This window comes from Marmota flaviventris, chromosome 4 (genome assembly GCF_047511675.1).
Source record: "Marmota flaviventris isolate mMarFla1 chromosome 4, mMarFla1.hap1, whole genome shotgun sequence".
NCBI lineage: Eukaryota > Metazoa > Chordata > Mammalia > Rodentia > Sciuridae > Marmota > Marmota flaviventris.
Window position 1 is genome coordinate 42,597,279 of NC_092501.1, and position 25,045 is coordinate 42,622,323.

At 36.9% G+C, this 25,045-nt stretch overlaps 1 long non-coding RNA gene across 1 annotated transcript; it reads left to right on the forward strand.

The window, feature by feature from the left end:
* The first annotated feature begins 269 nt into the window (after nt 1-269).
* Nucleotides 270-10,431, forward strand: LOC114083961 (uncharacterized). The gene is made up of 3 exons (XR_011707311.1): nt 270-766; nt 5,303-5,445; nt 10,280-10,431. It is a non-coding gene; the product is annotated as an uncharacterized lncRNA (long non-coding RNA).
* The last annotated feature ends 14,614 nt before the right edge of the window (nt 10,432-25,045 follow it).

Here is a 25,045-nt window from a genome sequence, read left to right on the forward strand (position 1 = left end):
TGATATAGAAGAAAATAAGCCACTTTTTTTTTTTTCATGAGATCATTGGCCTTAAAGTCATCCCAATTATTTAAAATGCAACCCAAAAGGAGAATTAACCTCAATAGACAAGGTGTTACTCAGAGAGGTCAGTGTTGAGTGTGTTTCTCTGATTTGAAGATGTAGTAAGAGAGAAGACAGAGGGAGGGAGGGAGAGAGAGAGAGAAAAGAGGAAAGAAGAGAATGAAGAGAGAATGAGAGAGAGTGAGTGACAGGAGTAAACATCAAGGATGAATAAACAACATGAATCAGCAAAAGGACTTGTTTTGGACTTGTTTTGGACCTTGCAGTGACTAAGTGACTTTTTAGTTGTAAACATGTTTTGGTTATAGGATGACTAGATAGTATGCCCATGTTAGATAAGTTGATGATGTAACTAGGTAGTGTGCTTATGTTAGATAAGTTAGACATAAACAAGTTTGTTGTAAACATATAGAGTATATAAGCGCGAGGGAAACTCCATGTATTTGCTCACAACTAACTCTCGTCGCCTGAGAGTAAGATCGTGCAGTTGTGTGCCAGCCACCTCGTGTATTGCTTTGTGTGGTGTGCGAATAAACCAGCATTTCAAAAGGCAATCGAGTTCGTGCTTGGTGTTCGCGTACGTCGCGGTCCGGGGTCCAGTGCAGATATCCGGAAGGGAACTCCTGGTAACCAGACAAGGCTGAGAAGCTGCTCGTGACAGTTGGCGTAGTCAGCAGGATACGGAAGAAGAGCTCCGGAGCAGGTAAATATAACCCACATGGCAATGCACAATTTCTTCTACTGAAAACCTAGAATGACCGTGATCGTCCGGCGTCTAGGCTGAAGGTGGAATGAAAAGGGAGTGCCCCCACCAAAATCCTTAGGAGGACGGTGGTCCCTGTGCATGGGGTGGCTTAAGGAAAGGATAGAAAATTGGGCACTATATAGCTGGCATCAGGGAATAAGTCAGATACCTTATAAGATAGAAACAAACGGGTTTATTGCTTGGAAAATTCATATAGCTAAACTGAGGATCCTCTTAAAAATAGCAACATGGGCTTCAAGGAAGTAATAAAAAGATTTAGGCAGAAATGTAGAATAGGAGAACTAAAGCTCGAGCAAAAGGAATTAAAATCTCAATCGCCATGGCGAGGTATTGAAAGAATTGTTCAGGCAAAGATGCCTGAGTTCCAGAAAGGAACCACAGTTGAGGTAACATTAAGTAATCCTCAGACCGTCAAGCCCATAATGGAACGGGCTGACAAGAAAGAAATCCCGGGAATATTATGTAAAATTATAGATGATATAGATGATGACAGGCTAAGAGGCAAAAGGTTAGTAAAAGAAGCCCTTAAAAATGGAAGTAATAACCCATTTTTGAAAGATATATTGAACCAACTGGAAGCTCCTGATAAGGCCAGCATGCCAGTTTCAGTAATTAAAACATCCACACCCGGATGGGGACGCCCAGATGGGTTGGAACAAGTTATTGAAACTAGGGACTTAACTAGACCTGAAATGGTTCAGTTAAGGCAAGATTTTTCACAGAAAGGTCAGACCGACGGAGACTTTTTGTTTACAATTCATAGTAAGGGAGGCGAGTCTATAAGACTCGCAGGCAAGGAGATGCAGGTGGTTAATATCCAGATAGACAATCCGAGTGTTGCGGACACTTTAGCAAAGATTATACAAGAAGAACCTGACAGGGTACTCACACTTTGGGATTGGATTGCAATAGCCTGGGCAGAGGCCATCCCACATATAGATTGGGGTGTCTTTGAAGGCCAGGTACAGTGGAAGAATCCCAGTGAAGGGATTAAGATAGTAAAGAAGTTAGCTATTTTTAGTAAAATTTATAATCAGTTTCAAGGATCCCCTTTAAGTGCTCACTTAACAGCCGCGCTTAGGAGAATAATTATAAAAGGAGCACCAGAACAGCATAGAATGATGTTGGCAACCATGCTAGCTGGAGCCAACACCCTATGGGATGTAGTTGAGTTCTTAAAGCAACATCGAGAATTACAACAAGAGCACAAAATGTCATTTCAAGCTGCAATGTCATTTCAAGCTAAAGCCCGAAACCCAGTCTGCTTTCCAACAAATGGCAACAGAAATATTAAATGCTACCAGACAAATGGGAACAGTCAATGTTTCCAGACAAAAAACTTCCGTTTGGGAGGCCCGCCTGGCCAGCGGAGCCTCCCAAGAAACAGAAATATGTTGGGAAATGGCAAAGACTGGAGAAAGGTGCGACCAGGACAAGCCTGGACACAAGGAAATGTTGCTGTAAACAACAGACAGATAGGAAGCAGAATGAAGCCACAAAGGCCGGTACCACGAGGAAATCAGGTGCAGGGCCAAGGAAGAAGGTTTGGTTTAACAATGCCGAGGTTTGGAACACCCAGATGGCAAAACAGCCAGACACCTGGCCGTTCATACAATTAAAATTTATAATTGATAATCAAGAATATACAGACTCCTTCCTGATAGATACGGGAAGTGAGGTAACAATAGTCAGAGATGATTTTGTAAATAATAAACCAGCTAAGGAAAAAGTTATAGTACAAGGAGTATCTGGACATAGGGCAGAAATGAGAAAAGAATGGGTAACATTTAAAATATATGATTTGGATTATACAATACAAGTGTTGGTAGGCAAAGTTCCACATGGAGTATTAGGAATTCAGGAACTCAGGTTATTATATGGTGAATGGTTACCTTTGAAGAGATTAAAGTGTTTTGAAACAAAAATTTTAAGTCAAGTAAAGATTGATCCAGTAAAATTGCCCCATACTCCACCAGTGTTTACTAAACAGTATCCTATTAAAGGAGGACATGAAGAGATTAGCGCCACAATAAAGGAAATGTTGGAAAAAGATATAATAGAAAAGGCATCATCATTTAAATATAACAGTCCAGTATGGCCTGTTATGAAACCTAATGGCAAGTGGAGATTGACGGTAGACTATAGGAATATAAATAAAGTAACCCCCTCTATGCCAGGTACTCTTCCAGATGTAGAGTCTATTTATGCTCAAATTAGGAATTTTTCACCTACTTGTTTTTGTGCTATAGATTTGAGTGATATGTTTTTCGCTATCCCATTAGATATTAAGAGTAGAGAATTGACTACATTCACTTGGGAATCAGTACAATATAGGTTTAAAAGGTTACCACAAGGATATAAAAATAGCCCAATTATAGCACATGTAACTTTACAAGAAACGTTAAAGGACTTTCAAGATAAAGGAACTACTAAGTTATGGTCATATGTAGATGATATATTAATTGCTGGGAAAGATATGACCGAGTTAAATAAGGTAAAGGACGAGGTAGTTACATTATTGAAATCAAAAGGATGGTCCATCAATCCTGATAAAATTCAGGGTCCAGCCACGTCAGTTAAGTATCTGGGGGTGGTATGGACTACAGAAGGACCTAAGGTTCCGGATGCAGTGATAAATAAGATTTTGGCTTTACAGTCACCAAAAACCAAGACAGAGGCTCAGCAGGTGATGGGCATTTTGGGATATTGGAGATTACATATTCCATATTTGCAAATGATTCTGGCTCCAATACACAGGGTATGCAGGAAAGCTGCGGACTTTGTATGGGGACCGGAACAGAAAAAGTCATTAGAATTAGCTAAGGAATATGTTCAGACATATACCCAATTGTATGTACCTCAACCTGGTGAAGAAATTATAATTGATATAATATATGCCAATAACTTTGGAAATTGGGGCATATATACTAAAAGTAATAGTCAGACTAAACCAGTTGGGTTTTACTCCAAAAGATTTCCTTTTTCCGAAAACAAGTACTCTTTCTTTGAAAAAACAGTGTGGACAGCTTATACGGCGGTACAGAGTCTAGGTTTTGTTTTAACTAATAGAATAGTTACATTAAGAACTCAGATACCAATTTTGGATTGGGTACAAACTAAGGAGGAAGACTTTAGAGGTTTACCCATGGAACAAAAAGTGTTGAAATGGAAATGGTATTTGTTAACTATAATTAATGATGCAACAGTGTCAGGGAATAATAAGACATTAAGGTTATCAGAATTAGTTTTTGCTCAGCCTATGGTAGAAGTACCGGTAGAGGTTAAACAACCAAAGACACAACCTATTGGAAAATGGGGGGCAGTTGCTTCTCATAAAAATGCATGGTTCACAGATGGATCAAGTAAAGTAGTAGGAAATATCACTAAATGGAAAGCTGTGGCATATCGACCAAGTGATAAAAAGATCTTAGTGAAGGAAGGCTCGGATGCCTCAGCACAGTTAGCAGAACTTTGTGCAGTAAAATTGGCCGTTGAACAATCTATCCATGAAAAGAAAAAGTATATACACGTTTTTTCGGACTCATGGGCAGTTTGTAATGGTATTGCCATATGGTCTGCAAAGTGGAAGGAATCTGATTATAAAATTAATGGAAAAGATGTATGGGGAATACATATTTGGAAATTTCTTGCGGAGGCACCTATACATGTAAAGATAGCGCACGTTGATGCTCACACAGGACGTACAGATGAAATATCTAAATTTAATAATGTGGCAGACAAATTGAGTAAATTTGACTCCGAAGGGCTAAAATTGGTGAATAAGGCCCCTTGGAAAATATCAGATAGAACAGATACAAAGATTCGGTTGAAACGTGACCCAAATTGGCATATAAAACTTCCTGAATTGAATGCTGATATTTCGGATGATGAGATCCGACAATTGCATAAGGAATTAGGACATATTGGAACACATGGAATGTTCCAGTGGTTTCAAGGAAGAAATATAAAAGTCACCTGGGGAGCATGCAAGCATGCGATATCTGGATGTGAATTATGCGCATCCTCGGTACAACGTTTCCGGAGGGATCCACCCCATAATAGGCCGTCACCAAGAGGATTTAATGAAAAGGTACAAATTGATTATATTGGTCCTTTGCAGAATGGAAAATATGTGTGTACTATGGTAGATTGTAGTACCGGATTGGGACATGCATGTGCAAGTAGACATGCAGATCAAAGCTCTACTATGAAAACTATTTGGAGCTGGTGTGCAGCATATGGATGTCCTTGGAATGTGACTTCTGATAAGGGTTCTCATTTTACTGGTAGAAATGTTCAGAAATTAGCTGACGTTTTAGGAATTAATTGGGATTTTCATTTGGCCTATAACCCACAAGCAGCAGGAAATATTGAAAGGTTCAATGGATTATTAAAGACTAAATTGTGGCAGATAGGACAAGATGTGCCATTTGACAAGGCAATACTGATTGCAGTTTTTGAACTTAATTCTAGGCAAAGACTGCACAGGAGATCACCCTTTGAGGAAACATTCCAAAAGGACATCGATGTGCAGGCAGACGGGGACCCAAACCCAGATAATATAAGACCATATAAGGTGTGGATACGTAACAGAAAAGATAACTCTGTGATTAAAGGTGAGATTGTATCACACGGACAAGGAAATACCCTATGGGTATCAACTGGAAAAGGGGACCTCAGATTAGTAAAAAGCCAAGATGTTGTCACTAGGTAAACATTTGTGTGTTTGGTTTAACATATGCTTTATTATCCTGATTGTATATTCTTGCTTGTTTTTGGGTGGATATTTTCATTGTAACGAATGGCAGACAGCTCTTTTGAATGGTTCTACTTGTTTTAATCATTCACACATTCACAACGGTACTGACTGTACCCATATTAACGTGGACCAAACGTATCATAAATTGTTGGTACGGGATTTGCTACCCTGTTATGTACTTAATTATACACTATGTTTTTGGTAATGGCACCTAGGACTTTGTTACTTTTGCTATTTTTGCTACTTTTGATAGCCCTGCAGTTCTATTCAGTAATGGGAAATCAAACTACAACTCCCACTACTTTTACTACTACAACTCCGTATTATTTTGGTATCAGGAACATTAACCTGACCAAGTATTCTTACAAAGATTGGATCTTCAATTATATTAATTTCACTCATTCACTTCAAGAGTGTAATAATTCTTGTGTAGTAATACCACAATATTGGAGAAGTAACAAATTCCTACAAAATTTTACTGCTATTAGATACCTGTTTTATCATAATTATGCATTTTGCCACCATTATAACAAACACTCCGCACCTAAGGAGTGTGACCATTTTTGGGACATCAATACAGTTGGGGTATATAGCCCAATGTTTAGATCTAGTGCGGATGGGGGAACTTCTAATAAATATGAAGCTAACCCCCTCCGATGTCATCTTGTACCTGGGATTATGGATATGTGGTCTTATAAGCCACATTTTGTGTATTATTATAGGAAACTTGGAGGCAAACCTTTAGTTAAAAGCTATAATGCTACAGCAGCAGTGCTTAATAATCCAAACCTTACTGTATATACTTTTGAGGAATCTACAGAAGAGAATGACTTTACATGTATAAAAGCAGCAGAAAAGGATGTTGCATCACTGCCTTTTCAGGTTTGGGTGTCCAACAAACAGAATGATTATAATTTATTCGATTATGAATATGAAGAATATGACTATTCTTCATATGATGATGGAGAAGAAAACGGTTCTGGTGAAATTACAACTACAACCCCACGAACAACTACGTTGGGGATAAATTTGTTGCCATATAATGATTCTAAGGAAATGTTGGATGAGTGGAAAAGATTGCCTAGACATTTACAAGGAGCTAGACCGTTGCCTAGATGGCCGCAAGTTTTAATTGAACCCTACGGGACATGGTGTCCAAAAGAGTTACAGCAGTATCTAGATTCCATGAGCACTAAACAAAGGAATATGTCTATATATATTGAAGATGTGCAAAGCAGAACTCATTTGAATTATACCCATTATGTTTCTTGTGTAGCGGATTTTCCTAATTTACCTATATATGGAAAGTTCGAGATCCTACAGAATCCTGATAGATCCTTAGAAATACAGAACCAATCTTATCTTACTATAGATAATTGGTGGAAAGTCAATACCTTAGGTACCGCCACTTGGCGATCACCTGTTGTGTTGACCGACCCTTTACCACAGCCATTTACCCATAACTTGGTTAAACCAGTGGCCGCGCCTCCTAAATTACAGGATAAAATCGGGTATGTTTGTATCCGTAGCATTTTTGGAGATATGCTTAACCGAACACAGGGACAAGCATTTATTGGTAGAGTTTGCTTCCCTGTTGATTCAACCTTCCTTAAGTGGTGCCAATATAGATATTATTATAAAATTGGTAATTATTCATCTGTAACTTATAAGATTCACACACAGGCCTGTAGGCTGGGTCCAGCTTACAGGACGACTGGGGTATTACATCCTGAATTTGGAATGTTTAATCACTCTGGATGGCTATTATTTGAAAACAAAACAAGGAGGTATGTTTTTAAAAATGCCAATAATGAATGGGACCTCGCAGAGATTGTGGATATCCCGAAATTGGGACAGAGAGTGCATAGTCCAGGGTTACATGATTATAAATTCACCGTGGACAAATACATTGTTAACCAGACAGTATGGAAAAACTACACACAATACTATAATATATTTAATTGGACATGGTGTTATAATTTTAGCAGACAAAATTGTGTACAGAATCCTCTTCATGCTGTATATTTGAATGCCTCTCATATGCATCTTGAGGTGAATAATACGTGGCATAGGTTTGATAATCAGTCCTGGCAACCTGTATTGGTTATCACACCCAAGGATATTTTGAATAAATACTTTTACAATGTCACATTTTTACAAATAGATTATACTTATAATGGATCCAAAGGAGAGTCTTCAAAGTGGCCTTATTATAAATGCCAAGACTGTGCCTTTAAGTTTTATGATGATTTCTTTGGGACTTTGATTCCCGTGTTTAATCTGAGTGATGACAAAATCAGAGCGAATGTCCATAATATGTCAATCCCGATGGGAATTGATTCTAATTATGTGGACACTAAAAATGTTAGTTTAGCTATGGAAAGATCTACTTGCAGATGGTTTCCACATTCATGGCAATATGTGATTGGTATTCATAGGTCTATTATGCATAATGATTCCACGTACTATGATATCCCTCTTGATGTGAATATAACGGGAAACTTTTCCAAACACTATGAAGGTGGTAACGCTGCATTAGACAATCAGCAGAAACAAACAAGGACTTATACTTTACATCCAACAGTATACTCTCTTGAATTTGTACCACCAGATTTGGATGAAGTTACTTTAGTGAATTACAAAACAGACACTTACCTGGTAAATGCTGATGACTATTGGTCATTGAAAACCGGGTGCCCTAGAGCACAGCTCTGGGATACTATAATTAGATACCATGTGGATATAGCAGATAGAAAAACTCTGAAATGGTGGTTGACACAAGGAATGGATTTCTCTACTTGGTCTAGTAAAATATATCCAGGAAAATTACCTTATTACTGGTATATGTTATTACCAGGAAGTGACAATGAATGGAATCTTTATGATATTGTAACACATGATGTTTTACATAATAATACTGATGTGTTTGATGCACATGCAGGTAATCATATTATATATAGTACAAAGATGGATATGCAGAAATGCTACATGGAACCGACCTCTTTGAATCCTTGTTTAATCGATAGAGGAGGATTTAATGGAACCAAGGGATGGGTTACTGCCCATTTCCCAAGAGCGGTCCTCTTCCCACGCAAGGAAAAGGACGGTAATTTTATGAAGACTTTAGAGGCTCCAGGATTTTTACCTTTATTACATCAGCCAGTTAGATTTTTGATACAACCACAAGTACAGCCAATTGTGTTACGATTGTCTGTTAGTGATTTGTTGAAAGGTGAAACTGTATGTCCTTCTTTTGAGTCTACTGTGTTGCCAGATTTGTTCTATTCAGTTCAAAGAAATGCAGCAGGACGGAGACCTTTGCAGTTCGCAGCGATTGGCGCTTTCCTGGCCGGAGCGGCTTTGGGAGCAGCGATCGCTGGAGCAATGACGGAGGAACTTCGAGTGGAAATTTCAGCTCTTCGAGGACTTCAGAATAAACAGAACTTTGTTATCTCACAATTATCTAAAAATCTGCACTCCGCATCTTTACTTATGGAAAGACTTTCTGCAGAACAGGAACTTTTGAAACATCATATTGATTCACTAAGTAAGGTGATTGAGACTATGGATGCATCATGGAATGTACGTATGAAATAATTGGAGGCAACTCAGGAGTGTGAACATCTGCAAGCAATGATCACCGCGGGATTAGAAGAAATAAGACTGTTATTTAGAACTGGCATAGGCATGGAAACTGCATCAGCTATAACCATATTAGATCCTACAAAGGATTCTTGGTGTGAAACTGGTGTTTGCATGATTAATTTATGGCAAATGTCGACATCTAAGGTTGTAATAGGATATCCAACTAAGGCTATACCGAAGAAAATTGGTAAAGATTGGATAATACCGTTTGATAAGTTTTATTGGTTAAAATGGAACAATATGTCATATTATGTGCCTAGTGAAGCCACTTATGCTATAGGTAAAACAACTATTATAGCATATGATCTTTTCTCAGATGAACCTAGGACTTCTGATATAACTATATCTATGCCTCAGGCTACTTTGTTAGATCTTGGGAATTTTAATATGTTGTCTTGTTATCCTGAACCTTACATGGTTCGACGATGGCAAAACATTTCTTATAGTGATTCTTTAAGTTTGAATGCTGGTTGTCATGTACATACTAATGTCATGATGATGGAACATATGAATCTAACTGTTAAGAAACATCTATTTAGGTCTAAGAGTTTTACTGCTACGCAAAACTTACGAGTTCTGACTCAGGTGGTTTATATGTCTAATCATACTTTTGGGTTACATTCTTTTGTACCCCAGCCACCTCTGTCAGAAGAATATAAAAAGATGATGAAAGCGACAGAGGCAGCCAAATCCGTTTATGCTTCATTAGGAAAGGAAATTGAGACAGTACATAATCAAACTACTGAACTTCTCCAAAGATTTTCAGGTGAAACTCATAAAGTTAAAATGTTAGTTGATTCTGGATACTTGATTCCGCGTGACTTTCAGTATACTTATGATTGTAGTTTTGTAGGTTTCTTTAGAAAATTAGTTCATGCAGATGCTAGTTGCATTATGAGATGGAACCCTTTCCATTGGCTTAAGGAAGGATTGCTATATGTATGTTGTTTTGTATTATTTGTATTATGCATTAAGATTTGTTTAAAGATTAACAAGTCTGCAGGAAAGAAAACTTACATTAAAATGGATAAACTTCAACATTACAGGGACCATGAAGCGAAAGGCACTAAGAAAATTAAATCCAAGAAGGAGAAGGACGAAAAGATCGAGGAATTATTCTGAACAGTTGCACTACGCAAATTGTCATCTTTGCATTGAATTTCATGTAAATACATGGTTTTCATATAGTGCATATACACTGTTTGGTCAGGAACGTTTTTCTTTTTTATGTAGATTAGTAACAATACGCAGTGGACCATGGTGTCCGCTGGATAAACATCTAGAGGGTATTGTACCTTCTTTATGTGTGTTTTTAAATCATGTCTGGAATTGTATTCCTAATATTAATTCGCACTGTGATGTTTATTGTAGACATGATATACATTTGTGTGTTAAGGCTTTATTTGGATTGTTCACTGAAGTGATGAAGTCTGATCATGATTTATTAACCTTACAATCTAATGCAGGTGCTTTTTACGTTAATGGACTTATTTCGCTTAACTATAATAGATCATTATTATTTGGTGATGATTTGTTGTGTAGAATCAATTCACAATGCAGACAGAGGAATACATATGTTCCTAGATCTTTATTTGACATTTGTTTAAGAAACATTTGTAAGCCTTACTTTATTAAATTATGGACTTATGTGGATTATCATCAACACTTACCTAAGATTGGTTAATATTATAGAATTTCTTGAGGAACTATGTCTGTGGACCAGATAATCATCAAACGGATATTAGGACGCAAGCTGAGGAACGACCTATTGTTCAGGAAGGACCGGATGACTCCAATTCCGATATTCTCTGAAAAAGATGTTAATTATCCATTTATGATAGTTCACAATTTGGTGATAGATTTATTGCTAGTAAAGGATTTGGATTTGGACCTTTATTTACGATTGAAACAACTTTTCGTTCCGAGAGTGAAAGCTCCCTTCTGCTGTGAGTTTCGTGCTATGCTTCATCCTTTTCTGCACTCCTGTGTGGTCGGTGGCTGCATGGATGCCGTGGATTGCATTTTCCAATCTGAAGATTGGTTCGGAGGGCTGCGACAGCCCATACGTTTCCCCGAGGACGGGCAACTTCCGAATGGACGACCTAAGACAGGGGACCGTACTTGTCGCTTTGATACATCGGCACCATCAGTACCATCGGCGCCTCCGTATCAAGGGGGTGGAATGACAGGAGTAAACATCAAGGATGAATAAACAACATGAATCAGCAAAAGGACTTGTTTTGGACTTGTTTTGGACCTTGCAGTGACTAAGTGACTTTTTAGTTGTAAACATGTTTTGGTTATAGGATGACTAGATAGTATGCCCATGTTAGATAAGTTGATGATGTAACTAGGTAGTGTGCTTATGTTAGATAAGTTAGACATAAACAAGTTTGTTGTAAACATATAGAGTATATAAGCGCGAGGGAAACTCCATGTATTTGCTCACAACTAACTCTCGTCGCCTGAGAGTAAGATCGTGCAGTTGTGTGCCAGCCACCTCGTGTATTGCTTTGTGTGGTGTGCGAATAAACCAGCATTTCAAAAGGCAATCGAGTTCGTGCTTGGTGTTCGCGTACGTCGCGGTCCGGGGTCCAGTGCAGATATCCGGAAGGGAACTCCTGGTAACCAGACAAGGCTGAGAAGCTGCTCGTGACAGTGAGAACACTAGGTATGAACTTACGTATTCCTAAATAGTGTCCTCACTTCCAGCTCACTGCTTCTGTGTATCCCCAGAGTCCCAGGATCCTTTGAGCTTCCTGAGGTCCCACTTAAGAGAGTAGAAAGACATTCTGAAAGCTGAGAGTGCAGTCAATGACAGGAAAAAATGTTCTGCTCACCTTTTATCATCTCAAGTGGTCCTGTTGAAAACTAGATGAAGGATAGCTACAAGGATAGATATACCTGTAGGCTATCCTAAACCTTTTGGGTAGAATTTCTAAACTAAAACCACAATAATTCCTCAAGGGCATACTTTCTGTAAACAGAAAACAAATGGCACTCAGGCATCTGTCAATAAGGGGCAAGGTAACTAGGAACTGTATAAAAGGTGGTGGAAAAGAGGACTAGGGGAGCCTTAGAAGGGGAGGGGTTCTTGCTGATCATGTTTGTCCAAATCTCAGAATATCTTTTTACTGAGGGGCAGAGAGGACAATGAGTAAGGAGTGGAGAGAGGAAGCAGCAGTGGTGACAGCACTGAGGGAGAAGGGTAGCAGTTTGCCTGTATAGAAAGCTCACTTGTATTTAAAAATTAATACAGTGGTTGTGATTATGACAGAAGAAGATGAGCACAAGAATATCAGTGTTAGAAGGGAGGGTTGCCTGCCATCCCCTTAGTATCTAGGGGCACTAATATCTAGGGGCCTGAGTGTTTTAATCATTGCATGTGCTAGTTTGGGAGGTCATGTTTAAGGGTTTCAAACCAAGGCTAGTTTTCTCCACCATGCCTTAGATGTAGTCTGAAAACATGGTGCTACTCAAGACACGGGGTGATCAACTCTTATTTTTGTCACCCATGATGAACTTGTTAAAATTTACCTGACCCAGTAAATACTTAGGACCATCAGGGAATAAGATGTAGGCAGATGGTTAAGGCATCAGACCCCTAAAATACTTCTTTTTTCTTTTTTGCTTTGAAGGACTGAACCCAGGCTTAAGCACTGAGCCACTTCCCCAGACCTTTTTATTTTTTATTTTGAGACAGGGTCTCCAGGGTCTCACCAAGTCCCTGCTGAGGGACTCACTAAGTTGCTGAGGCTGGACTTGAATTTGTAATCCTCCTGCCTCAACTCCCAAGTCACTGGGATTATAGGTGTGTGCCACCATGCCCATCCTCCAAAGACTTCTAAGAAGAGATGGGAAGGATGAACAGGGCAGACTGCTCCATAGAAATTGATTGCTCTGTAGAAAGATTCCAAACATTCCAACCACCAGCAGCTTAAGGCCAAACAATTCAATTTAACTATACTAATTGCACTTTGTTCACATGCTCCAGTTTTTGATTGCTGAAGGACAGGCACCTGGTTTGTGTTGCTCATTGTGGCATCATGCATGCCTCACATAAAGTGGAGGATATAGTTGTGCTCCGTAAACATCCATAAAGCGAGTGACTCCTAGTTAAAATTTGGAAGCATAGTTTTGATTCCTTAGCATGTATTTTCAGTAGAAGGTATGTGTCTGACAATACAGAGAAATTCTGATATTCCCAATTTTCAATAAGCTAACAATGTTTATGAAATTACAAGTTAAAAACTTTACCACTATTCCAGTGTGTGACAATCCTAAATTTGACCAACAAACCTAAATTCAATATTGTTCAACTGAATGACCACTTCAAAGGGCATTTCAATGCCCTCTCAGAGCCGAGCGTACCTTTATTTGCTGAGGATTGAGAGATGAGTTAAATACAATCTTGGGAGCTCACAGTCCATTTACAGTGAAATGTTGATAAATTAATTCTAAGTATTCAGGTCCACAGAAAGTGGTACAACAACACACAGAAGGAAATAAAATTAGCAACAGAGTTGAATAAGCCCAGCGAATTTATAAGAAAGGTGGTATTAGAGCTGTATCTTAAAAGATAAGTGTTGAGCCCACAATGCCAAGAAAAGACCACCGATTCCAATTTAAACCAAATTAAAGCAAGCTTATATTGTGTACACAAGAGAGCAGACCATGGACTGCCTCACCTGAAAGCCAGGCCAGAGAACAGCGATAGCTCTCAGAGGAGGAAGGTTTTTATAGCACAAAAAGTTACGAAGTCTTGGGAACTTACAGCCAAAGGGTTTTGGCAGGCATAATATAAGGGCAGATAACAGGTTAATGATCTACATGGCTTAACATTTCAAGGTAGAGAGTAAATTGAGATTCCAACCTCAGAATTTATGAGGAGCCGCTGAGGTTTTAGGGAGGGTTGCTATCTGGTCAAGGAGAGCCAGAATTTATGAGGGACTACTAAGGTTTTAGGAAGGGTTGTTATCTGGCCAAGGAGAGCCAGGCATGGGTGAGTTCAGAGCATGGGCAGGAAATCCAAACAAGTTTAAACATCAGAGTGTGGTCAGGCCAATTAGAAATCTTAGTATTTCATAGTAAAACAGAAATGAACTTTTCATGACTTTGTGACAAGATGGATCCCAATCCTAAGAAGAGTAAGGCTGGATTTATCAACAAGCAGAGTGGCTTTGTAGTAGAGTGCTTGTCCAGCACCTATGAGGCACTGGGTTTGATACTCAGCACCACATGAAAATAAATAAATAAAATAAAAGTATTGTGTCGATCTACTATGAAAAAATATATTTAAAAAAAAAAAACACAAGCAGGAGTTCACTATCTGGACAATTTAAAAAAGGTATCTAGTTCCTATAAACAACATATTTAGAGAATAAAACCAAAGAAAGATCAGGTAAAACTTAAAAATAGGCTTTTGCTTTGCTTTGTTTTGCTTTGGCTGTTTGTGGGACAGACTCAGGGTGAGCAAAGACAGTGCACGCATTGATTATGGGGAATGATGTTTCTGTTTTATTCAGTAGGTCAATAGGAAATGACATGCAGTCTGAAAGTTACTTCATTTTTTTTTCTGGTGCTGTAGTTTCCTGAATCATTATGGTTTTGAATTATGGAAAAGCATCATTCAAAATTGAATGTAAAAGGGGCTGAGAGTTCAAGTGACAACTGAACTCTTCAACCATGTATATAGGACTTGGTTTTGGCTTATAGATCAATTCAAACTACCACACTATTTTGAGGTCTATATTCTTATGTAGGATTAAACAGGCCAGAATCAGGAATGCTGAGACAGGATTATAACTGAACTATCAATATCTCATCTTGACAAAATCCATATCTACCCACTTTTATTCTACTTCAGACATTAGCATTTTTTGTGGAGAATGAAAATTTGCTGTACACATATAGAGTGAATTAAATATAAAAAGTAACATGAGGCTACCCATTCAAGATAAAAGGTATATAAATCCAGATATGAAATGAAGTATTTCACTGGAAAATGACAAAGTATTATACATTGGCCCTCTCTTGATGTATAAGAAATTGATTAGCTAACTTTCAAATTTATAAGGCAACCAACTAATACTCATTTTGCATAATTTCCAAAAGGATGTTCAAATGCTGACATGTTCCTAACTCAAAATATAATTTTTTGCCTATATATTTACATGTAAACAATGAGGGTGCAAGAATTATGGGTAAGCAGTAAGAACACTTAAAAGCTATTACTGTCTTATTAATGATTTGCTAATTTTCAATGACATTCCCATTCTATTAACACACTTTATAAGCAATGTGGGCATAGAAAGTCAGAAATTTTCTTAACATGTTATTTTGTAAGATATATATATGGTAACTATTGGGTCATGGGATAATCTGTTATTCTCTAAGAGTTCTCCATAGGTAAGATGACGATTCTAGAGTTAGTCCTACAGAACAGGGGCTTGGAAACCGATGGTGGATATGTAGGGAACCAGGGATCTCCTTACTCTTCTCTCTATACCTATTATTAGGTAAGGGAATTTGAGTTAATTGATTGAACTACATTATTTCCAAGTTTCTTGTGAAATGAGTTAAAAAATGAAGTAAACATGGATACATTCATACCATTAGAGAAGGATTTTAGATATCAAAAAATATGATTCAAGCTCAGGATCTTAGTGCTAAGTGGTAACCCCCTACATTATATAATATAGAGCAAAACTATATAGATAGGAAACTAAGAGTCCTCTGGTGGATCTGCATTCACAGGAAAAAACACAAAGAAACCATTGGAAGCAGCAGGAGCTTAGAATAATGGGAGATTTGCGGGAAATAAGCCAAAGGTAACTTGAATAACTTGAACAGTCCGTAACTGTACCGCACCACCAACAAAACAAAGTAGGCTGGCACAAATAACAGTTATTCTTTAAAGATAAATAAGTAGGTACATAAGCCTTTTAGATTGTTATAGCCAATTGTTCAAGAAGTTTTAAGTAAGAACAGTAGTTGCTCAAGTAACTCAGGCATAGTTTGTACTCTCCAATTGTGTGTACCTCTACCCCCAACTTGCCCTATGTTCTACATAGCCACCTGGAATAACTACAGATCAGCTACATAAAACCATAGTAAATACCAGCCCTACCATTTTCCATTTACAATTCAGCAAACTGCATAAAAGCAACAAACACATAATACAGTTAAGAAGTAAAAGAGAAAACCTTATTAAGATTGAATAAGACTTTGCATTTTTGGAATAGAAATAACAAAATCAGTCAAAAATTGCAGAGATTAAAACATGTGATTAAAAATTTAAAACAATAAGAGTTATGAACAAGAAGAAACTGAAAGCATGCTTAGGGAAGCCCTGTGGATTACGTCCTCCCTTCTTGACTTTATTCAGATGTCATTTTCAATATTACCTCACCTTCCAGAACTTTCCTCCATGAACTTTCATTCTACTTTTAATCTTCTCTGTGTTTTCTTCTTGTCACTCTATAACATGCAACTTATGTTTTAGTGTCTTACTTGCATTATTGTTTGTCTTCTTCAAAAAAAGGAAGACATTTTTTGAATTGTTCTTTTTTTATTTTTTACTCCATTATCAGAGTCATCCATCACCACATTGAGACTGCTCAAAAAATTATCTGTAGGATAATGAGCTGAAAGCTAGTGAGAGCATCTTTGACCACAGAGACATTCTTAACTAAAACCATTGCACCAACAAAGGGGTTACCCCTTCTTTAATAAATGAAACAACTGCATTTTTTGAAGTATGTTTCAAGAAAGACTAGCTTTAAATAGTACCCATCTATCTTACCTGAGTTATTTAGAAATCATATTTCATGTTAAGTTATCTTGAGCCTCTTAAGCAAAATCACATATGCTCCACTGAGTTTCTGTGCATACAGCCATGAACTTCAAGTCCCACCCGTGCCTTTAAACTGCTTTTAGAATCCCTGCAATGGTAATCTTTATCCTAAATGCACATGAGAATCACTTATGAATAACTGATGAAATTACAATGGCCCAGGTCTTCCTTACATAAACTAAAAACAAATTTACAAAGTAAGAGCTAGCTATTTGTAATTTTTAAGAGTTTCCTTGGAGATCCTGATACGAAATTTATGTTGGAACCCATTGCCTTATCACTTTATCCCCCTTGCAAAACAGCTAAAGTTTCTTTGTATTATCCATGAGAAATGCTTGATCTCTATTCTCTTATACAGATATTAGTTTTCTAACATGACTGCTTTGAGGCAATAGAAACTATGATTGGGTGTACCTTAAGGATGTTATGTTCATAAAACATCTGGTTTATACAGAGAGGCATTTTAAACAATTTCTGACCTTGCTACATAACTCAGAGTCATTTAATGCACTTTAGTCTGCTTCCTACGTAGCAGCAATTAACAATTCTCTTATACCAGGTCAAGTGCTCAGTGGTCTTCAAAAGCTTACAAACAGGCTTAGGGTTTTAGTGGAGCTGACATCTCAGGCTATGTCCAGTTGACCAGCAAACAAGAGAAGAGAAATCTTATTTCCATGTATACTAAAGATACATGACTGTGATGTCAGAGCTAGGCAAAGTAATACCACTATTCACCTGGAAGCCGTGTAGGGAATGAAATCCCTCCAGTGAGCAGTCATTCTGTCAGGAGATGAGCTCTACCCCTCTGTGCAACCTTTCTTACAGCCAATGCATTTTATTCCACTGAAGTCTCATGAGGCTGCCATAGGTAATCATATGTCTAAAACATTTTTTTTTAGTATTTCTCCCCCTTTTTCTCTTCAGAACCCTCACATATTTTCTTGAATATAAATGAGTCCTTCATTCATTGTACTTGATGACAAAACATGGCTTTGGGAATGCCTCAGTTCCAGACACACAAACATTACGTTTAATTTATCCCTGGGAGAAAAAAGGGAGAAGGGAGAAAAGTTTGGTAACCTCACTTTAATTTTGATAAGCCACCTGAGTTACCATGATAAATTCTCAGTCAGTCACTTCACCAGTTAAGCTTTGGAAACTGTTTTAATCAGCTTTTTAGCACATCATGAGGGAAGGGCACAGCAGAGGAAAGCTGCTCAGCTTCAGGAAAGGTCAGGAAGCAGAGAGAGGAAGGGAGGAAGGGGACAAAGATTAGGAATGCCCCCAGAGACAAATTTCCTCCAACAAAGGCCTATTTGCCTACAATTAACACCCAGTCAGTCCATTCAAGCTAGGCTGGACTGATTAGATCACAGCTTTCATAATCTAATCATTTCACCTCTGAATATTTCTGCATTAACTCGGGTTTATTTTTTTGGGGGGGTTACTTTATATCCAATCATAACAGGAATATAACCTGCTACATGTCTAATAATGAATATTGTTATTAAGCCCTATATTGGCTTAAACATTTTGTTTCTCAAGGAGGAATATGCCAATGGGGAAATCCATGTATGCTCCCTGAATCACCCAGGATGCCTGCTACAGTGTAGATTGTTGGCCACACGAAATTCAGACGAATTGGAATCTACAGGGGTAGAGGATAAGAATTTTAACCTCTATGGATTCCTGTCATATGAGGTTAATTGAACTAAGGAAGCACACAACAGGGACATCATAGTGTATGTACATAATTAAGTGCATTTGAAAACAATGCCTATTCCATAATCCTTGGCAGAAATGGCTCACTTGGGGACTGACCGTAGGGCAATATGAAAATGCAGTGCCACTTGCTTGTGAATTATTAAGGATTTTAAAACTGTGATAGAATAGCATTAAAACAAGTACAAAGCCCTCCTAAGTGTGGGGCAATGTGACTGCATGGGTGGCATGGCCACCAAGCTGACTCCCAACGTTGAATGATGTGTCCCACATTCCACTTTGGTCAACTTCAATTGTCTTCTATGAAAATTGTCTTTTGTGTTACTTAATATGTAATACCCACACTACATTTATTGTTGCTTGCTTTATCACTCACTATGAGATACATGCTAAAATCTTCTGTGAGGATTACTGATTTGCCAATTATAGCATTTAATTCACCAATCCATTATTTATACCCTTAGAGATTATTTTATTAGGTACAAACAACTTCAGAATTACTATAACTTTCTTATGTATTGACTCTTTTATTATTATGAAATGTCCCTCTTTGTCTCTCATGCATTTTACATTTCACACTGGTTTTAATTTTGGCAATATTTTCATGAGACGTGTTTTCCATTATTTTGTTTCAACAATTCTATCTCCTTAAAGTGTGTCTTGTTTAGATACATAGATATTATGTGTGTGTGTGTGTGTGTGTGTGTGTGTACACACATATACACAGATACATGTGTCAGTCTGACAATATTTTTTCTTAACTGGAAGTTTTAGTTTATCAACATTAAATGTAACCATTAATAAAGTTGGTTTGAAATCTAAGAGTTTACTTGTGTTATATTGATCTTACAGTTTCTAAAATTCTTTTCCTCTTCTCTTCCTTCTGATTAGATCAACAAAGAAGAATTATTTTCATTTCTTTCATCTTTGGGCCTGCCAATTTGCTATATTTTATTGTTACTTAGTGCTTCAGCAACCCCCACTTATTAAGAGCTGTAAATTTTCCTGTCATTTCTCCTTCCCATCTAACATTGTTAACTGGCAGAGGTTTCCTCAGTTCTTCTCTTCCTAAAAGCAAGATTTCATTCGAGAGACACATAGAAAAAGCAGGAAGGGTTTATTTAGTGAAGAGGCAGAGCATGGAGGGGACCAGCTCCAAGAGAGGAAAGGGCCTATTGTCTTCTCCATTGTGGAATTTTATGGCCTGCTTAGGATCCTTCTACCCCATGAATGATCCATTTGGAGCGGTTACAGCCATTTCCTGTCATGGTTTAGTATGCCTGTACTAATTTTCCCATGCTATTTTTTTTTTCCAGCATAGAAAGTATCTGTTTGCTCCAGATTGAGCTCTCTGACCACAAGAAGGTGGACCTTGGGCAGTTGAACAGGTAGTTAAATGCCACACAGGAACTGAGCCTGAATTTCCTTTCCCCACCTCCCTTACCCACTGTAACAACTCTAATATATGAGTATCAAAGAAGGCCTTTTTTTCCCTCTCATGATTTGCAAGCAGAGAGAACTTTGTCTTAAGCACACCTGTGTCCTATCAATCTTTACTGACTCTTTCTTACAAAAGTGTTCTATATGCTCACTCTGCCCTATCTCTCATTGTTTTATTTGGATGAATAATTTGCCATGTCTGATTCATCAGTCATTGTTCTTCATGGGAGTGGGGCCTTCCCACCAAACACAAGTCTCCTCTCATCCTCCAGACCTTAATTTGTCCAGGAGACCAACATCATATAGGGGAAAGCCTGCCCAGTAATCAATAGAATGCTTACTGAGTAAATATGATTCCATGAAATTATATTTAATATGTTTTTTTACATAATCCATTTGGTCCAGCTTTCAAAGGCATAGTGAAAATAGAAGAAAATTAATACAACTTTGAGATTATGAAGTCTAATTATAGTGCTGCTTGATCATACCATCAGGAAGAGCAGCTAACTGGGAACTTAAATTCCCAGGAGGGTAGTGTCGATTCCATATGATGTTATTTTTCTCTTGTTAAATTAAGGCCTTGCTTATATGGAAAAAAAAAAAAAGCGTTTCTCATGCCAAACCAGATGAGTAGTAGAGTGAATATTTCTTGGGTTGTGTTTTTAGACTGCTCATTATTCCTTTGTGGATGGCTCATCTTGGTCATATGACTGCCATAGAGTACTTCATGGACAGTAGCCTTTATCTAACCACATATTTATAAATATTGAAAAAACAGAGCAACTCTTAGGTTTTTGAGAATTAAGCTACTACAGATGCTACAGGGGAAAATGCACAAATTCCAAATGTTGGAATCCTTATTCTAATTGTCCTTGAGTTTCTTCTTCTTCTTCTTCTTCTTCTTCTTCTTCTTCTTCTTCTTCTTCTTCTTCTTCTTCTTCTTCTTCTTCTTCTTCTTCTTCCTCTTCCTCCTCCTCCTCCTCCTCCTCCTCCTCCTCCTCCTCCTCCTCCTCCTCCTCCTCCTCTTCTTCTTCTTCTTCTCTGCATTTGCATTATAATATTTTCTAATGCATTACCCTTTTCTGTTTTTCCTAGAGTAGTTCAGGTTAATAACCAATATTATAGAAATATTGAAGGATTCTACTTTATTCTCTCTCATTTTCCAGCTATTATAAAAAACATACAAACATACTCTACCAACCATAGTGTGCGTATGTTTGTGTGTGTGTGTATAGTCATTTTCAGTTTTTTATATATGAGATGTTTCCCAAGTACTCACAAGTGAGAAAATGCAAGAATTTTCAGAGGTGAAATGATCAGGTTGTAAGAGCTTTAACCTAATCAGTGGATTAATCCACCAATATGAATTAAGTGACTGGAACTGTAGGTAGGTAGAGTGTTGCTGGAAGAGGTGGGTCACTGTTAGTATGTCCTTTGGGTTTATATTTTGTCCCTGGTGAGTGGATCTTTCTCTTTCCTTCCTGATGGCCATATTCTGAACTGTTTTCCTCTTCTGGACCCTTCTGCCATGATGTTCTGCTTCACCTTTGGGCCTGAGCTATGGAGTTGGCCATCTATGGACTGAGTTTCTGAAACACTGAGCCAAAATATAATTGTCTGCATTCCATGTTGTTCTTGTCAGGTCTTTTGGTCAAAGAAATGAAAAAGCTGATTTAAAAAAGCATTAACTTAGGACAAATGGAAATTTATAAACACTGTCTAGAACTCTAAATCATCTGATTTTCTTCTTTCTTTTTTCAAACATAGAAAATTTGAAATTCTCTCTGTGGGTATATAAATAAATAAAAGGGAGGAAGGCATAGATTCAAGAATATTAAACTTTATATTTTTAATTCAATGGATTTAGTGATTTAGCTAAACTCTAATGATTTCCAATTGATGAACACTTAAGTACACACTTGTCTTTTAGTATGTTTCTCTCTTTATGTGTATTAAACATATGTGTTTTTGTGTATACTAAATAACAGTGAATGTGGGACACAAAGGAATATTAAATGAAATCCAGATTCTCTATATTGGCATTTTGCAAGTGTGTGTGAGCATGGAAAAAGGAGCTAACTTTAGGCACTTACGGTACACATGGCATCATGAGATAGATGCTGGCATTAATTGTTTAAATAATGGGAGTTACTTTTCTAGGTCCTGAATTATATATTTACAGATCCTGAAAATAGATGAAGACAAGTAATTAACAGCACTCTGATAGCTTTAATGATAGAAACAGATGTTCACATTTAAGGCATCAAATCTGAGTGGTTATCATTGAACTGCTGCTTGTGAGTGGTATTATGGTCCTCTTTTTCATAGGAAAGAATATTGTAATGCAGATTATTGTGATTGTCTGAAAATATCTCCATGGCTGACAATACTCTTTTTTCTTTTTCTACTCTCTTATTTGATAGTTAAATGAAGACTGCATTTAACAAGCACAATTATGTCTTCTCTTGCCTATTATGCTGCATTTAATCACAATTGCTGGAAGAAAGCCTACAGAGGCACCTTCAAGCTGAAGTTTCTCATTTCCACCAAAACCAAAGGAAGATATTTTACACATTGTGTTTCTTAATATTTCATTACTAAAAAGTGAGATAAGTGATAATGATAACAAGATTAGGACTGAGTTTTTTTTTTTTTTTAAATAGACTAAGAACTTAATTTGAAATTTCTGACTCAGGCTTAGTTTATTTTCATAGAAAAATAAAATTTCCACTTTATAGTATGGCTTATTTTTATTTTATTTTTTTAATATTTATTTTTTAGTTTTAGGTGGACACAATATCTTTTATTTTTTTTATGTGATGCTAAGAATCAAACCCAGTGCCTCACGCGTGTTAGGTGAACGCGCTACCACTTGAGCCACATCCCCAGTCCTATAGTATGGCTTATTTTTAGAGAATAATAATTCTGCTTTTGTACTGTGGTACTGGGGATCAGACACAGGGTCTCATACCTACTAGGCAAATGCTTTACCACTGAGCCACATTCTAGCCCAATAATAATTCTGCTATATACAATCTTATTTATTTTCAATTTTTACCAGGAAAGAGTAGTTCTTGCCTAAGTGATTGAAGATTTTTTTTTTCATTTCTGAGTTCATATGTCTTATTGAAGTAATAAAGATTTCAAAAAATGAGGAAAATCTATTATGTAACACTTTTGTTTTAATCATTGAGTTTAAATATAATATATATGTATATATATATACATTTATATATGTATATATATTATATATACACATTTAGAAATGCATAAAATAAAGGCATATAATAAATTCACTCAAAATAAACTTGTTTTTCCACTTGAATTATTCACCAACAACCTATTTGTTAAAGTTTCATATTATATCTTTATAAGCATGGTAAAATTTAGTTAGCCACTCTCTTCCTCACTGAACATTTAGTTTGTTCCAGATCTTTATTATAAATCACACTAGGATTTGGTTTTATGTAACATTTTCTTTAACCTTGATTATTTTTTCAGAGGGGACTATTAGCATTGTATTTAGAGGAGTAAATGTTATTGACTCTAAAAATTTTCTGAAGTATACTAACTAATTGTATATGAAGAGAAGGAAGAGAAAAACAGGAGGTGAGCCAGGGATTGGAAGAGTCTCCCCAATGGGAGAGGAAACAGCAATTTACAAGATCGGAATGAAACATTAATATTTAAATTTACATTTCTATTGAACACACTTAATATATTAGTTAGCCATTTGAATTTTCTCTGAATTACTATTCCTCCCCCTTTTATTCTTTGGACTGTTTACTGTTTCCTATTGTTGGTTTTACAAAGAATGGTGACACTTATGACTATTACATGTATGCAAATATTTTTCACAGGTAATAGTTTGCCTTTTTGTTTTACCTTAGCATGTTTATTAGTATAAATATGTATGGATATTTTAAATTTTTGCTTAAACAATTCTATTGCATTTTTCTCATGGGTTTTTGTTATTAGACATTCATATTTTTACTGTTTTCATGGAAACGTTTACATATTAACACTGTATTCATTAAAAATTTTATAATTGGGCCAAAAATTCTGTTTTCTCCTTAAACTTAATAAAATCAAAGCTTTCATAATAAAAATGCAAATACTATTTCCGTAACATGACTTTGGCAATTATGCAAAATACCACTAATAACATTTCTACATAGAATAAAGGTGAATTTTTAAAGTGTCACCATTAAATATGTCCTTTCACAACTTTTAATAGTCAAGATAATTTTGTAAATATCAGAGTTTTTATTTTAATAGTAAAATGCAATTTTGTTTCCTGTTTATTTAGATTTGGAAACAGATGTTAATTTCTTGTGTGAAAAACAAATGCAGCAGATAATTAAGTTTTTATTCTGGTTATTGCAACAGGGTGAATGCTCACCAATGACTAACATGAACGGGGTCCTGGGAATTTACAGAAGCAAATACATAAGGGAATTACTCACCATTCTCATAAAAGTCGTAAGAAAAGATGGAAACAAGTTGTAGTTTGTAATATCCTAGGACTAGCTAGTCCTTTGCAGTGAATTACTACTGGCTCCTAAGCACAGAAGGATGGGAAGGGCAGTATTTCTTATTTGTTCCTTTTCCAAGCCCATGGGTCTCAGGTAAAACCCATCATTGTCACTTAGTATGTGATGTTGTGTGGAACAAAGACACATTTAAATGTGAATTGTTGAATTCTGTGATCATTTGCTATGGTGAAAGAACTGATCCTTAAACTACAAGCAGTGAAATCTGTTATCTCCTGAGTCAGAACATTCACTAAAATTTT